The sequence below is a fragment of the Mustela nivalis genome (assembly GCF_964662115.1).
Source record: "Mustela nivalis genome assembly, chromosome: 4".
Taxonomy (NCBI): Eukaryota; Metazoa; Chordata; class Mammalia; order Carnivora; family Mustelidae; genus Mustela; species Mustela nivalis.
Window position 1 is genome coordinate 139,153,539 of NC_139023.1, and position 17,946 is coordinate 139,171,484.

Sequence of the window (17,946 nt, forward strand, 5' to 3'; positions counted from 1 at the left end):
AACCTGCACAAGCTATGGGAAGATAGGAAATAAAAAACTTGAAGATACAAGGGTATCTCACAGAATCCAATGGTAGAAAAGCAGTGGGGTCTCATGAGGGAAAGGAATTTGTAATTTGTAAATGACCAAAACAAACAAAGAGCAAAAACCCAACAAAACAAAATTGGGATGCCTGGGTGACTCAGTGGGTTAAGCCTCTGCCTTCGGCTCAGGTCATGATCTCAGGGTTCTAGGATTGAGCCTCACATCAGGCTCTCCACTTGTCGGGGAGCCTGCTTCCCCCTCTTTCTTTGCCTGCTTCTCTGCCTACTTGTGATCTCTCTCTGTCAAATAAATAAATAAAATCTTAAAAATAAACCCAACAAAACAATAACTCAAAGTAAAACCATAATGTTGGCTTAAACGATCAAAAGGTTTATTTTTCTCATGGAACAGTTTTGTAGTAGGCAGTCATTCCTGTCCTTAGGAGTCCAGAGGTGGGACATTTATCCTCATTGCTGCAAGATGGCTGCTGCCCATCCAAGCACAGCATCTGTGTCCTAGTCCAGAAGAAGAGGGAGGGGCAGAGGGGCAAAAGGCTTCTAGTAACAAGAAACCTTTTGGAAAGTTCTCCCAGAGTTTCTACCCAGTGGTGGTTACCTGGAAGAAAGGTGAAAGAAAGGTCAGCTGAAAAAAAGAGCAAAAAGGATTTTGTTTTTTATGTTTTGTTTTGGTTTGGTTTGGTTTTTTTTTTTCTTTCTTTCTTTCTTTGTTTTGTTTTGTTTCGGTTTTTGTTTTTGTTTGTGGTTTTGTTTTGTTTTGTTTTTAAGTAGACATACTGCTACCTGGGGCACAATCTGATTCCTGTTGGTAAAGATGAGAGAGGACGGGATATTGAGTAGCAGTTTGGTGAGGAGCAAACTACCCCAAACCCAGTGTCTTAAAACAACACCACTTTGTTTCCTTGTGACTTTGTGGGTCAAGGCTCAGGATGGATGGTTTGTCTCTGTTCTACAATGTCTGGGGCTTCAGCTGGGATGGCTCAGACGTGGGCTGGCTAGGGTGGCTGGCTCCCTCCCTTCTCAGGGTATCAGCTGAGGTGGCTGGACCAGAGCTGGAGGATTGAAGATAGCCTTACTCATGGGTCTGGGCCTTTCTGTGGGCTTGGGCTGGGGTCTCTCTGTTCCTCTTCACATAAATTCTCGCTGGTTCGTGGGCTTTGATCATGCAGTAACCTAGTCCAAACGTCTTCCCATGGTGATGGGGTTCCAAGAGTTTGAAACAGACACTTTAAGTCCTCTAAAGACCTTTTCTGGAAGTCATACAGCATCGCTCTTGACACTTTTTACTGGTCAAAGCCAGTCAGAAGGCACACTGGACATCAAGGGGAGAGCAGACAGACCCCACCTCATGCTGGGGAAAGCAGCATATACACACAAAATGGGGGGACTCTTCCTAGCTGGCCACAGGCACTGAGACTACTCTTTTTCCTCCCTGTCCACCTGGCGCTTGCCTCTGTTTTTCTCTGCAAATCTGTTCACTCTTCCTCAGCACCCAGTTCAAAGAAATTGTCCTAGAATGGTGCCATCATCCCAGGGGTCCCCTTACCTCTATGAGTTCTGACTCCACAGCCAAGTAACTGGAGTTGCTAAATCCCTATAAATGAGCATAGGGACAGGTCAGAAATCACTGGACAATCTTTTCTCTGGACTAGAAATCCCAACCCCTTCAAGTATTTCATGAATGTTTTTCTACAGCTCCCTTGGGAACTAACCTTCAAGGAAAAGGCACAGTCTTAGAGTTGGTATTTGACAGTTTGGGTGTTTGTGGATGATGCTGAATCATGGCACAAAACCATTTGGAGAAATTTTAAGAAGTTGTTCATGAAAATACCGTTTATATTTTTATTTTTAAAGCCCTACATCCAAAAACCAATTTCCATCAGATTTCATTGTTATCTAGTGGGTGAGAGGAATGATTTTTTTTTTTTTTTCTCGATGTCTCCCTACATACACACACTCCATGGTCTGTATCCATTCATTTATAGGTGAGGCTCCTGTTACCAGTAAAAGCACTGTTTCCCTAAAGAGCAAAGAGAAACGCATCGACAAGGGCATTCGCCCTGCCCAAGCTGAGGGGGTTACTTTGCCTTTACCAAAATGCTGTGCAGATGTCCTCCTGGTCCAAGGACAGGTGACAGAGATCTAGGTGCCACCCTAAGTTTAAAAACAACTGAAGTTAGAATTCTTAATCAGAAGTCCAAAGAATGTGTGAACCCCATGATATTATACACAAATTTTAGCATGTGTGTTCATTTTTCTGTAACTGGAATCTTTAGCTTTCATCAGATTCCCAAAGGGGCTTATGAACAACACCCCCACCCAACATGGGCTCGGCCACCAAAAGCCAAGACCTTTTGAATGAACTCACACCCAGGAGCTGCGATGACTGAACCATGATATGGAATTTACTGGGGACACTTTCTGTCACAAACATCTGCTTATGCTGGGGTGCTAATTTCTGGCATGTAAGGGACTGATGTAAAAATGGTCACCATCAAAAAAGAGTGTAGTTGCAGAGGGATCTAGAGTCTAGTGAAACCAAGAGGCCAGGACTGAAGGCTCAACATTCTTTTGCTGTTGAAACAGAGAGGAGAGGTATAGCCTTTTAAGCCCAGTGATCACAGCAAAGCATGTCTGTTTCCCTGAGGAGAGACTGAGGGGTCGACCAGGAGCCCTCCAGCCCTGCCTTATCTCACATGTGTTTGGACCTGTCCATCAGTCTCAAGAGGGACCCCACAGTCTCGCTGAGTCGTTGGGTCTTCCTACATCCCAGGATGGGGGCTCTGAGAAGCAGGGGGTTGCTGGACTACGCCAAGGGCTTTCCTCCAATCCTAGTGATTTCGCTTCTTTCTCTGCCAAGAGTGGCTGGGACAGATGCCCTAAAGCAAGCAGAGGGGATCTGCCCTGCCAACAGTCACCACTAAGCCCTTCTGCTCAAGGTACATTCATGCTGTTCTCAGATTTCAGTTTCTCATGAGGGATCTGGGTCTCTGCTGGGTGTCCCTTGCCCTCTTGGGGAATGCTTCTGGTATTTTATGCTCTGCGTTGAGGCTCGATCCGATTTCCTGAGGTAACCAGCACAGACCCACGAAGCAAACTATGAGAAGGAGAGCGTCAGGGGGGGATGCAAATGACAAACGGGAAAACTCCTTCCATGGAATTAATTTTCTTCCCCCAACCACCTGCCTCTCCATCCCTTTTGCTAAGGCTGATCTTTGAGGACTAATTTCTGCTAGGTAAATAGCAATGGGGACATCAATTTCTTGTCAGCGGCAGCAGCTTTGACAGTTCCTGTCCTTCATTCAAGCACGTGAATGCTTTGCCTAAATTGCACTTTTCTCAATTAGCGTACCTTGAAAACCCACTCTGTCCCTGGCTCATAATCTCGAAGGCGACTGTTAATGCAAACCGTGGATGGCATCTCCACAGAAGTGTGTCAAAGCGGCACAAAGGAGGCATTCGAGCACATTCAGGCTACTTCAGATGGAGAGGTCAGCTTCAGAAATTAGGCTTTTAAAATCTGAGGAACAAATTTACCTGAGTATGTCTTTAAAAAAGTTATTTTTTTAAGACACACAAAAAGAGTTGTGTCATTTTCCAAAGGAAAGGACAGAAAGATGGCCACACATCCTCTGAGGTGAGGGTTTCAGCTCTGGGCTAGCTCTGGAGTTTTCACGTGACTTCTAGGGCTACTTCTTGGCTGGACCCCGGGCTCCGAGGGAAGCCTCAGCAAGTCGACTACCTGCCTCTTCAAGGCCCACAGGACCCATCGGGTACAAACATTTCCACAGCACTTTCATATACCTTCTTATAGATCATTCTTCCAGCAACCCTATGAGGTAGATATTAAAGCTCGGTTCTTTACATGGAGACACCGAGGCTCAAAGGACTGAGGGTATTGCCCAAAGTCACACAGCGTGGAAGGGGCAGAACCAGGCTTGTTTCCAGGCCTTCTAAATTGAGTCCAGCATACAGCCTCCTCCACCCAAGGCAACCCAGCTCTCAGATGCCTAAAAAAACTGGAATCCAGTCTTTCCTTAGAAGACTTGAGACGTTAAATCCTAGGACAGGAGGAATTTCTTTCCCCACTGTCTTGTCCTTTGGCCTCAACCGGATGTACCTATTCTTTTGTTTCTTGGCCTGTAGAGGGAATAGACAGCGAGGACAGTGTTATGAGACTTAATTAACTAATCTCTTTAACATTCAGCTGCCTTGGGCAAAAGGGTCCAGGCTACAAGATTTCCAGAAAATTCTCTGCACAGAGAATCTAGCTTTTCAATTGCAAAACTCCTTTAGGGACGCCTGGGTGGCTCAGTTGGTTAAGCAGCTGCCTTCGGCTCGGGTCATGATCCCAGCGTCCTGGGATCGAGTCCTACATCAGGCTCCTTGCTCCGCAGGGAGCCTGCTTCTCCCTCTGACTCTGCCTTCCACTCTGTCTGCCTGTGCTCGCTCTCGCTCTCTCTCTGACAAATAAATAAATAAAATCTTTAAAAAATAAATAAATAAATAAATAAATAAATAAAAAATAAAAAAATAAAAAAAAGAGGGTAGGGGAGGTCTTCCCCTAGGCAGGAGGGCAGGAGGAAAGAGGGGGATCAGGGAGCAGAAAGACTGGTGCAGGGCGAGAGGTACGCCCTGGGAAGTGAGCTGGCAGGAGCCTGGAAAGAGTCTGAGCAAACGGCTCACAGCCCCCAGAAGCGGCTCCGGAGGCAGGCCATGGCGCCATGTGACGGATGGGTGACCTTGGTCAGGGATGCTTGTTTCTTCATTGTGCACCACGTGGCAGTGGGGGGAGTGCCGTCCCCCGCGATTTGACATCTCAGCCTCTGTGATAAACAAGGCTAAACGAATTAGCCTACAAAAAAATGAATTGAATTTTATAGAGGGAATGTTTTGCTTATCTCGTCTTTGCTAACAAAACGGAGACAATCCTGGCGTTGTCATGGCTTTTCTCCCTTGTCTCTTACAAATGGTCCACGGTGTGGGCGACAGGCGAGATGGGCAGTAGCATGTCCTGCAGGTCACAAGGCCTCCTCGGAGCCCGCTTTTTATTTGCCACTGAAGCCTGGGGACTGCTTCCAGATGCTGCCTACGTGGCTTCACATCATTTCTCCCCAGGATCATAATCCCGGATCACTGATTAAGAAGAGGGGAGATGAGGGAGTGCCAGGATGTGGGCGGTCCCCAGGGTCAGGTCTAGTACCCCATGTTGTCATTACAGGGCTACCCTTGGGCCCCCAAATTGCCACCTGTAATCTCAGCCTACAATAAGTCCCACTTTCAGAGTGGGGGAGAGCAGGAGGCAGCAAACCCAGGGCTGAGTTTGAGGCTGTTTCTGTGAGGCTGAAATTCCCTGTAAGGAAGGTGAAATGATGAGGCTGTCTCCTCAGGCTGTGCTTGACTGCTCACCGAGAGCAGACTGTGGGTCTTGGGCCAGGAAGAGACCATTCTCAGGTAGTTACAGAAAGAGGTGACCCATCCTGTTGCAAAAGCTGAAACTGAGAGATGTGGGGGGTGTGGAGAACCCGGAACAGCAGAAGTGCTTGAAATTAGGTGGCTCTGGTTAGAAACCGCTGCCCCTATCCCCATGCCCCTGACTTCCCTAAAGGGATCACGCAAGTTACAAGTGGAGACTTGGCCAAGCGCTCACTGCTGGGAGAGGAGGAGCTTGGGAAAGAGGGCGGAGGCAAGAGCAGTGAGAAGGGAGGCCTGCGATTTCCACTTTAGAAAATTCCAGCTCTGTGGCCACTGTGATCGCTTTTATGATTTGGGCAAGTAGTCTAAGGCTACCCGATCTGTTTTCACAAGTATCAAGTTCAGGTCCCAGGGAAAGATCTCTCGTGCCTTTCCTCTTCTCATTATCAACCAGGGCTGAAGAGTGTTTGTGGCAGCATTTTCCCTCTCCTCCATTGACCCCGCTTCTGGCAGATGGAGGATTCTCTGCAGACTGAGTTCTATGGACTCTGCTGCCGTTTTGACTGTAGCACGTTTTGTCTGTGACAAGTTCAAAGCAAGGGGAGGTCCTGGGGAGTCCAGCTTGGCATTCTAGACCCACACATGTCAGGGTGTCCAAGGTTGAAAGTGGGAGGGCAGATGTGTGTGTGGGGGGGGCGGGGAGTGGGGCTCATAGGAAGCTCCTGGGCTCCTAAGCATGGCCCAGGGGGGCTCAGCCCTGACTGTGTCTTTGTTACTGACTCAGCTTGCACAAGGAAAGACACGGGGTTCACTCTCTCTGGGTCTCCATTTTCTTGTCCATCAGAAATGACTGCTAATCCTGGCCTGTCATCCTCATGAAGTCGTTTTAGATTGATTTTGTAAAGCTGGCAGGAAGGATTAGGCTGTGTCACTCAGCAGAGCTGCTAGGGGAAACTCACTAGAAATGCTAAAGACTGTTAGGGTCATAGATCAGCCTCAGCCCATGGAGTCTCAGATGTTCGTGGAGCTGTGGTCTAGGGGATGTTCACGTTCTCTGGTTCTAGATGTGAAGGCAGGCTCTGCCTGTGCCTCCCGGGCTTGGACTGCTAAGCACAGTTAAAGTTAAACCTCATGGAGGGTTTTCTATGAACCAGAGACTGTTCCAGTCAATTCTCTTCAAAACTGTGTGACATACCACCAATTATTCTACACACTTTGTAGACAAGGACACGTTGGGGCACGTTGAGGCGAAGCGTCCTTCCTGTGACTCTACTGTTAATAACAGACCAAGCAGCATTCAAATCGAGGAAGCCTACTTTCAGAACCTGAAGGCTGCAGGGGCAGCCCTATGGAGGTGTTGGGTGGCTGAGAGCACATTCTACTGCTGACATCATCAAGTCACTGAGGTGTCCCCCTTCACCTCTCTGGGCCGCAGGTCCCTCACCTGTACAATGAGGGACTTCACAAAGGTCCCTTCCATCTTTAAAAACCTAGAAAGTTGTAGTTTACCTGTAGCTAGGGACAAGGTCTTCTTGTGGAGCAGCTGGACAGCCACCACAAAAAGGAGCAGAAGAAATCCAGATATGATCAGAACAACACAAGGAGGATTACCGCAACAACCACTGGCCCTTCTCAACACTTGCTAGGTGCCAGACACTAAGCCTTTGTAGTCCTGGTCTCATACAACAGACTTCTCAGGTAAGGCCTGATGCCATCCCTGTTTTGCAGGTGCAACAACTAAGGCCCAGAAAGATTAATGAACTCACTCAAGGTCACATAGAGGTCTGGGGCATTTCTCCCTGCCCCCTCTGTTCACCAAGCTCATTCCCTTCCATGCCAGAAAGATGCTGCTACACACCCAAGAGCTCCAGGGAAGGTAATGTTTGGAGTTAACATCGGAACAAACTTCCCAAATGCAATTTCTGCCACCATAAATATTAGGATAGATATTTGGCCCGTGGAGACCCCTTACATGCCACCTAGGAACTGAAGCTGGGTTTGGGAAGAACAGGTCAATTCTGGGACACAATTATCAAACAGGTCACCTTCAACGGGCAGCCTTTTATTCAGTTTCTACACTTAGACATCTTGGGGAACCAGATCTTGAAAATTTGTGTTGGAGGGATCTGTCCCCACTTTCTTCCCTTTGGGTTAAATATTGAATTTAAATGTCAGCAGACAGATGGAAAATAAATAGGCTTTGCATTGATGGTTCATCGTGGTCCACATTTTCCAGGCAAAATTTCACTGCAGACCAGAAAATGAGCATAGGTTCCAGGGAGCAGCACGGGGAAGAGGAAGGGATTGGTTTCTAAGTGTTAAGAGGGAAGGCACAGAGAGTGGGCAGAAGACAGTCAGCATGCATGCCTTAGGTCTCGAGACTGTCCCCTGGGAAGCTGAAAAGAGGGAGGAGGATGGAACACTGGAGGAGCTATCCATGTTGGTCAGAGCCAGTGGTCTGTCATGACCAACACCCAAAGCTTGGTGGTGGCTTAGGCCCAGATGTTATTTTTCTTTAGCATCACAGACATCATAGTCCAACGTGAGTTGGAAGCTGGGGGTGAGAGGAAGGTGGCAGGCTCTCTGCCACCTGGTCATTAGGGACCCAGGCTCCTCTACCTTGTGTCTCTGGCATTACCTCCAAGGCTAGGGGCTCTTCACTCCAGCATGAAGAAAGAGCGGTCTCGTGAATAAGACATCCCAGCTCTCACCACCAGACTATACCACATGCCCTGTCATATTCCAGAGTGGGAACTAGTCCCATGGACCCATCTACCCGCAAAGAGACTAGACTTTAGCATTCTGGTGCTGCCAGGAAAATGAGAAACGGGCTTGCTGAGCCCCTAAGTGTTGTTCCTGCCACATTAAACTTCTGGGTTCCCCAAAAGTTGATCCCCACAACCTTCCTCAAAAGCTAATAAAACCTACCAAGTGAAGGTCTCAAGACAGTCCCAGGGGATTCATCATTTTCCTTGGTATGTATCTAAGAAAAGATAGAAAAGCTATTTAACGGTTTTCTCGTGGCAAACAATGCTGTAATAAAAATCCATTCGGTCCGTCTGATCACCATATTTCTATAGACAAAGACCCACATCAATCTGCACATTCTGAGTGTAATGGCACATTTAGTATGATCTATAGTTGATGGCTACACGTTAGCTTTCTGAGTCTGGCTACTGCGTTATCAAAGATTATGATGGTCGTGGGTGCTCATCTGAGGACAAGTACATTCAACCAGTGATTCTCAAACGTTACTGTCTTTTAGGATCAGTTGAAAAAACCCTGTTAAAATGCAGATGTTTTCCCTCCACCACCCCAGAGATTCAAATTTTATGGGTCTTAGGTGGGACCCAGAACCTCCATTTCTTTTTTTTTTTTTAATTTTTTTTTAAAGATTTTTTTTTATTTATTTGATAGACAAAGAGAGATCACAAGTAAGCAGAGAGACAGGCAGAGAGAGAGCGGGGGAAGCAGGCTCCCTGCTGAGCAGAGAACCCAATGTGGGGCTCGATCCCAGGAACCTGAGACCATGACCTGAGCTGAAGGCAGAGGCCTAAACCACTGAGCCACCCAGGCGCCCCCTCCATTTCTTTTAAAAGATTTTATTTACTTAGTTGAGAGAGAGAGGGAGATGGAACACAAGAGTACAATTTGGAGAGGGAGTGGGCAGAGGCAAAGACAGAAACAGATTCCCCATTGAGCAGGGAGCCCGATGCCTGGCTTGATCCCAGACCCTGGGATCATGACCTGAGCCAAAGGCAGATGCTTAACTGACTGAGCCACCCAGGCGCCCCAGAATCTACATTTTTAAGAAGCATCTGAGATAAATCAAAGCAAGGTAAAATTCTGGGGAATCCAGCTTGGAATTCTAGACCAAAGATTGCAACCACTGAATAAGAACATAGTTCAGTTCTTCTGCAGGGTGATCATTTTGGAATATACTTGAATCCAGAGTACTTGATATAGCTGATGTCACCTTAAAAAATAAACAAGCAGTGGTGCCTGGGTGATTCAGTGGGTTAAGCCTCTGCCTTCAGCTCAGGTCATGATCTCAGGGTCCTGGGATCGAGCCTCACATCGGGCTCTCTGCTCAGCGGGGAGCCTGCTTCTCCCTCTCTCTCTGCCCGCCTCTCTGCCTACTTGTGATCTCTCTCCCTCTGTCAAATAAATAAATAAAATAAAATAAAACTTAAAAAATTTCAAAGAAAAGCAGATGGGACATCTGGATAGCTCGGTTAAGCATCCAACTCTTGATCTCAGCTAAGGTCTTGTACAAGGGTCCTGAGTTCAAGCCCCGCAGGGAGCCTACTTAACAAACAGACAAACAAGCAAACAAGCAAACTTGTAACTTGACATAATACACTGCAATGAAAAACACAGTCAATTTTGGCCACAAGTCAGATGACATGGAACCAAGTCTTAACTGCTACTAACAAGTTAAATCATGTAAACTTAGTTCGGCAAAACACTTCTAAAATACACTTCCTGTTTCTTCTTCAGAGAACGGGAGTAACAGCAGCCCCACACTTAACCCTACAGTCATTTGGAGGATCAAATACATTCAAGCATAGTAATGCTTTGAAAACTATAAATTTCTATAACAGCAGCAGGTAGTATCAATATTAGATAAACTGAGGGAGTTATTTACACTACAAAGGAATCATTTGCCTTACAAAGAGATTCCTTAACATTCTTTAACATTTAAATGCTTGCGTACAGAAAATTAATTGGGGAAGAAGGCCAGAGGAATGCCCTATGAATGCATTGTTAAAATATTAAGTTAATAAATCAGAACTAAGTTTTCTGAAATGATCATCCAAGCCAATAGGTTGATTTTCAATATTTAATTCACACCTATCCATTGCTAAAAAGCAAGGTAGAGCTCTAAATCTATCTTTTTCATAATCATTACTAATGAAAACCGAAGTTCCCGTTATGTTTGCGTATATAGTTAATCTTATTTTGCCTTTCCCCCAATTCCTTTCCCATTCTGCTTCTCCAGAACAATTATTCAGAAAATAGCAGATGGGCTTATCCCCAACATTTGCCTTTGTTCCCACTGATCCTAAATCCACATCTCTGAGAAGGAGGACCACACTGTGGGGGAGAAATGAGAAAAACTGCATCAAAGATATCCAGTCTTCTGACACTAAGGCCGGGGATACAGAAAGTAGAATTGTAAGTTTCTAGCTCTGCCATTGCGGGTAAAGATGGTGTGAGACATGGGCATTTTTTTTTTTTTAAGAGGACTGCTGAGCTCCATCCAGTCAGGTGGTAGGGCTGTCTAGAGAGCTGTGCTAAGAAGAATTCTGAAACCTCATCTGGGCATATCAGGAAAGAAGGCCTTCACTGATTAGCGATTTCTGCCATGGACAAGGAGTGGGAAAGAATGACACAGCGTCATTCTTGACCAAGATGATGGCCCAGGAGTGGGAAGGGCTGGAAGAAGGATGAATAAATAGATTTCTTAGGAGTTCCTGGCAGAAATGTAAGTGGAGAATATATTACTTTTCTGTTAATATTTCCAAGACTTTCATCTTCCAAACTCCCACTTCCCTCATCAAAACTACATCATATCACCCATGTTTATAAACTTGATTCCTTGTCCCTATCTCACACCTCTGATGATCTCCCTCCCACTGTCACCTTTAATCTTGTGAACCCTTGGAAAATTCCCTCTGGCCCTTGGAAGTATCTTGTTTTCTTTTCTTTCAGCTCAAATTTCATAGTAGGTGATAGTAGGTATTTGTTGACTGGTTTAATTTTTATTTCATTTGATATACATTGACTAGATGTGATGTACTAGTTTTCCAGGGCAGATTTGGTGATCCTTGGTTAGTGAGGCCTTTGGTTAGTGAGGCCCAAGAGGGAAGAAATATTGCTGAATGGTGTTCTTTGTACAGTGCTTTGCTGTGGCTCTCTATCCAAGACCCTGTTTCAGTGCTGAGGTACTCATTTCTCCCGATGCTGGCCATGTCGGCAGCTGAAAGGTCTCTGCTCTCTGTGAAGGGTGCTAGCTTCTCTCCACACCCTTTGGCTAAAAGATGGTGACTTGGATGAAGAGACTGACATGGATTCCAGCCCATTCTCTTGGGTTCCAGCTTAACCTCATAGGTTCTAATTTTTCCTACTACCCTACCTCACTTCCATCTTCTATTCTGACCACCTGTCCTACAGACTTCAGGCTCTAGCACCAGATCCAGAAAGAGCAGTCGCACAGAAACAGTATAACCAGCTCCCAGGATAGCATAAACCAGATCCCTACAATAAATGAGTAAATACCATATTATATATCTTATTTTTTTTTCATAATTAAATCAGCTACAAAAGCTCTCTATCATCCATCCCTCCATCCTTCCATTCACCCATTTATCATAAGGGTTCTCCTTCTTGATCAAACTCCGATTGATGCAGCCACCTTCTGGGAATTGCCCTCAGGTGAAGGGTGTTGCTAAGACCAAGGTGACACCCTCTCTCCCACATCCAATGACTAGTTAACAGGGGGATATAAAGACACAGCTCTCTTGCTTCAAGGTGGGACAACTCTAAGCATCTTTCCAGCTCTTGCACTCACTGTGGGGCTGGCTGAGGTCTATCACCACTATACCACAGTTCAACACCTCCCTCTACCCAACCACGCTTTCTTCACTCTCTCACTTACTTTCCTGCTCCCCTGCAGCGATGGATTCCTCAACATACTTTTAACAAACTGCCTGCCTGTGAACACTGCCTCAGAGTCTGATTCCTGGAGAATCCAACTGAAGACATGCTTAGTTCAGTCTCATTCCTTTTAGTTCAACCAAATTTTATTTAGTGTGTACTTAGGGCCACGTACGGTGCCAGGCACTGAAAGTACAAAAATACATTCATTCCTGCTCCAAAAGAACACATATCTAATGGCAGAGGCAGAAATAGGAGCAGATAATTTCAAGGTCTAGGCATGCCCAGGAAAGCTGCAATGGTAGTGCATAGCCACTAAGGTTCAAGAAGGGCTTCCTGGTGTACGTGAACTGAGTCTGGAAGGATGAGTAAAAGTGAGCCAGGCAAAGTGGGAAGTACATTCCAGACAGAGGGGACCGCAGGAACAAAGACAGGGGGTCCTACCAGAGCCCAGAGTGCTATTAGAGAGTCGAGTGTGAGTGGCTGGGGGGTATGATGGAAGAGACGTCAGGCTAAGGAACTTGGGCTTCATTTTATAGGCTGTGGTGAACAGTGAAGAGCAGAAGAGCAATGTGGTCAGATTTACATTTCCGAGACTTCACTCTGGTGACCATTAGGAAGGTATGGCCGATGTAGTGCACTTAGCACGTTTATTCTAAACTTCTCTTGGAAAGCCTTCCTATGTTCCCCCTCTGCATTGGCTAGAAAGCTCCAACTGCCCTTGTAGGACTCCATTGCAGCTGGGATTCTGGGCCTGACTCAGGTTTTATCACACAGAAGTATTTGCCCAGGATTTGGAAGGTGGAAATGAGGCAGAGGCTGGGCCCCTGCTGGTTGGGCCAGCCAGCTCACTCGTCGAGGGGCCAAGGTTTTCGGCAGTGGTTTCCCGATCATGGCTGCTTCTAACCGTGGCTGTTTCCTAATTGCCACGGCTTCCTGACTGTGCTGGAATGCTGATCATGACAGTGGAGGTGTGGTTTGGGGCTGGCACTGAAACACAGGCTTCCATAGTTGGCACACAGCTTCCTGACTGTGAAAGAGGCAGTAGGCCCCTTGGTAGCCAGGTTTGCAATGCGGCTGTCAGAGCTACGTTTAAAATGCTCAACCCGGGGGCGCCTGGGTGGCTCAGTGGGTTAAGTGTCTGCCTTCGGCTCAGGTCATGATCCCGGGGTCCTGGGATCCAGCCCCAAGTCGGGCTCCGTGCTCGGTGTCGGCGGAGATCCTGCTTCTCCCTCTTCCTCTGCCTGCTGCTCCCCCTGCTTGTGGTCTCATTCTCTCTGTGTCAAATAAATGAATAAAATCTTTTAAAAAGATGCTCAACCTGTCTCTTCAGCTTTCCAACAATTCTGTAAGCCTTTTCATGCCCTCGAAGCAATCACCTTCTACCCATACTGGGTGGAGTGGATGCTTTTCGCTATACCTGAATTCTGATTCGTGTCAGGACGAGACTAAACTTGTCATAGTGTTGTTGAAAGTGTCCAGGCCAATGAGAAACAGGGTCATGGGGACAGTAAAGAAGGGACACATTAATAAAACGTTTGTGGGGTAAAAGTAGCAGTACTTGGGGATTGACTGGGTATCAGGGGTGCAAAGTGAGAAAGAAGCAATTGCTAAGATGACTATTTTCTGACATGGGGGAATTCATTGGAGAGAAACAGGTGAGGACTTCCAGGGAGAAGCAAGCTTGGGCGCAAAAGGCCAAGATTGATGAGTTCAGGTGTCTGTGGGGTATTCAAATAATGTCTCTCTTCTTTCATAATTAAATCAGCTATAAATGTATAATTATTTATTAATATCCTTTTCTCTCCTGAATCCTTTGACAGTAGGAACTACATCGTTTCGTTCACATCTGGCACTGCCTGGCACAGAGTAGGTGCTTGGTAGATATTTGTTGAATGTCGAATGAGTGTGCTGGATAATAAAAATCATTATGATCGTACCCAGAAGCAGCCCGATGAGCAGTCCTGGGCACTGCGGCTATGAATAGTAATCAGACACTCAGCAGTTGATGATGATGATGATGATGATGATGATGACAACGATGTGTTTGACCAGGAGCCTCTCTATGGTTAGAAAATCAAGCCAGAGGTGCAGAATTCCATCAATATTCCTCCAAAACCCAGAAGAAGAGGCCAGAGTCTCCCACTTCAATCCAATCGTGCCTCTCTTACATATTCATTAAGTGCCCATCGTGTAGTGGGCCTATCAAGAGGTTTTCCCAGGTGCTTTGCAAGTGGGAAGACTTCTGTTGATCAGTCATATACTCAGTGAGATTGCCAGCTCTTGTGAATCAAAGCCAAGTTGACTCCAGCAACCCAGGGTAAAGCGCGCCCTCAGCCAGACTGATTTCCTGCAGCTGCTCGCAGGGTACGGCAGCAACCTCATCATTATCTGCAACGTGGTAATTAAGCCGGGCTGTGATTGGGGCAGGCTTTGTCCCCGTTTAGCTCATTCACTACAGTCCTGTGGGCTTGCTGCACGGGCCCTGCCTCCTTCTCTGCGGGTGCTTGAGAGGCCATTCTCGGATCCATCAGTCCTGATGATGTTTTTAAAAACCATTTATGAGGCCTGCTTCTCTTCCGGAAGTGAAGTCCATAGATAACCCAGCCCATATGCACATATAACTTTAAATAAATCAGGATCTTGCCTAGTGGTAATATCCAAACCTTCAGGAAAATTGTTTGATAATGGTAATGATGATGATGTGTTTGACCAGGAATATCTCTGTGTTAGAAAGTCAACTCAGAGGTGCAGAATTTCACCAGCATTCCTCCAAACTCAGAAAATAGGCCAGACGACATAAGGAAGGTAACTCACAATGAAATGATGTGTATCTCAACATTCAAAGGAGTACTACTAGTTCTCAGGGAAGGCACCATGCCCGCACCAGGTGAAATCTTCACGGATGCGCGGGCACGTGCTTACAGATGCAGACTGGGAACATGGGACATCTGCTACTGGTAACTATGGCTGGTGTCAGGGATGTGTTTACCGGAATAGTCAATAGCCCTCTGATAAAGTTCCAAATGAAAGAAAGAACAGTCTTTCCTTGATTTGCACAGAAATCACATTCTTTGGAATTTACATTATACTGTACACAAAACAACCCCCTCCTAAACCCCAAAACTTTGAAACTTTGTGGTAAGTGTCTAGGTTCACATGATTAAAAACAGGTTTTGCACCCACATCATTGTCCAGTAGGACAGACGAAGTTATGTAGAACCTTAATTCTTCACCATGACAACAGTCCTGGACTGTGGTCCGCTCAATGCTGGGAGAGTCACTCAGTCACTGTGACCACCAGAAAACTGCTCTCTGCTTTCCAAATGCCCCGAAGGGACAGCATCACCTCCACTGAAAACCACAATAGGCCATCATGAGCTTCATGGTCCAATCTCTCCATTCAGCAAACTTCCACTTGAAAAACATGGGGCAGGAGGTATGAGTAAACGTTTGGGAAGATAACAGGAACCTGAAGGGGTTGTAGATCCCACCACCCAGGCACAGGGGTGAGCATGGTTAGAACCTACTTTTTGTACATTTTGCAGGGAGCTCACCTCTGGGAAACTCATAAACAAATAGCAGTGGAATCTCAGTTGCCATAATGTCTTCCGGTTATACACAGTTTATGTCTGGGATAGTGATTCACCTCGATGACTTGACGTCACTATCTGGTTAGAAATAACCAAGAAAAAAATCATAAATAAAAGACAATTACATATCAAAACCCTTTGATGCAGGCATTTTACTAGGGATTAGGGGATAACTGCTTTGGTTCAAATCTTAGTTTTGCTGTTCACTAGCTGTGTGACCTTGGGTAAATCACTTAACATCTCTGTGCCTCAGTGATAGGAATAGTGCTCTCATTGTGGGTTTTTTTTTTTTTTTAATACATTATAGGGTTGTTATGAGAATTTAGTTCATATTTGTAGAGTGCTTAAAATAGCGCCTGGTATATATAGTAACTACCTCATATATACATGTTAAAATAACTAAATACAGTTGACCCCGTCAACAGAGGTTGAGCTATGCAGGTCTGCTTATCTATGAAATTTTTCCAGAAAATACAGTACACAGTATCACCAATGTATTTTCCCTTTCTTAGATTTTCTAAATAATGTTTTCTTTTCTCCAGCTTACTGTATTGTAAGAATACAATGTTTAGTACATATAACATACAAAATATGTGTTAATTGACTATTATTGATGTTATAATCATATATTATCTGTAAGTCTTCCAGTAAATAGTAGGTTATGAGTAGTTAAGTTTTGGGGGACTCAAAAGTTATAGGTAGATTTTCTATTGTTTGGGAAGGTCAGCCCCCCAACTCCCATGTTATTCAAGGGCCAAATGTACATACCTTTTCAAAACAATGAAAATATCTCATTTTTACAAAAAAGGTTTGAATAAATAGGGTATTATACAAGCAATAAAAAGGGCGTCAGATCAATGACACCATGAACACAACAGTGGAAATGCCATAAGCCATTTCAATGAATGCAGCGGCAGTTGGAGGAGAGATGGGTCCCCCTGAGCTGCTCTCGGTGGCCAGGCTGCGCCACCCCGGCCTTCAGCGACCAGAAGAGGCCGAGACACTAAGGCAGAGCAGCCTCCCGCCCATGGGGCCACAAGTGTATCCTGCACACTGGGCACTTGCGAGGTCCTCATTCGTGCACCCTCGCTGGCTGAGCCCCTACTCTGGGTGAGTACCGTGAGAGGTGAATGCAGTCGTTACGTGTGTACGTGTGTGCATGCGCATGCGCATCTGTGTCTTCTGGCTCCACGGCACTTACGAGTATGAGAGATGAGATAGTCTGCATCCAAATTACGTGAAGTAACAATTGAACGTTGCTGCTAAAGAACATGGAATTGACTTTTTACCATAGCCTCTCATTGTTGCGGCCAGAGAAGTTATAATAAAGGTGTCCATACATCCTCCTTTTGGAGGCAAAACTCTGTGTCTGCCCCCCCCCCCAAAAAAAATCTCACCAGGAGAAGCCCCAAACTGTGGAGGTAACATCTGATATATATATATAGATATATATATATAGATATATATATATATATAGATATATATAGATATAGATACAGATATAGATATCTATATATCTATATCTATATCTCACACACACACCTTACATACATATATATACACACACATATATATATACATATGGATATATATATATAGAAATATATATCTATAGATAGATAGTTTGGGACTGGAGACTAAAGGACAAAAGAATAATTCCTCACTGATCTAAATCTCTTGGTGTCCTGAAATTTTTACTGCTTTGTTATTTTTAAAGGACCAAAATTTGTCCTGGCTTAACTCTAAATAAAAACTAAATTTAAAAAATGGATGTTAATGATGTGTGGGTACTTAGAAAAGAAAGGAGGAATCACTTGCAGCCCTATTTTTGTCTTGCTCCTCAACTTTTAAATAACGCAACCCACTGCCAGTGGGGACAATTCAAAACTGTGACAGTGGTAATTCCTGTGGCCAACGGTATTGCTCACCCAAATATCCTGTAAGCTCTCCCACACTTATCAGCCCACCTTGTAGGGCCGGTGAGGTTTATGACTAGTTTCAGCCAATGGGCTAGGAGCAGAAGTGGTATCTGTTACTCTGAGCTGGAGAATTTCATGGCTGCTAGTTACCCCCTTCTCCAACTCCCTTTCCCCCAATCCCTGTAACCACGTAAACCCAAAACCTCAATCTTAGAGATATAATGGAAAAGCCTAGATCCCTGAGTCACTGAAGAGAGGAGAGCTACTTTGGACAGTCACTTGAACTTAGAGATTTTTCATGAGCAAAAAATAAACTTT

The 17,946-nt window shown here is 45.4% G+C and overlaps 1 long non-coding RNA gene across 1 annotated transcript; it reads right to left on the bottom strand.

Annotated features, from left to right (window-relative positions):
• Positions 1 to 399: 399 nt before the first annotated feature.
• On the bottom strand, positions 400 to 16,846 carry LOC309862906. The gene is made up of 6 exons (XR_014310786.1): positions 16,828 to 16,846; positions 15,674 to 15,787; positions 12,118 to 12,302; positions 8,385 to 8,439; positions 1,588 to 1,635; positions 400 to 639 (listed from the first exon to the last, which is right to left on the bottom strand). It is a non-coding gene; the product is annotated as an uncharacterized lncRNA (long non-coding RNA).
• Positions 16,847 to 17,946: the final 1,100 nt, after the last annotated feature.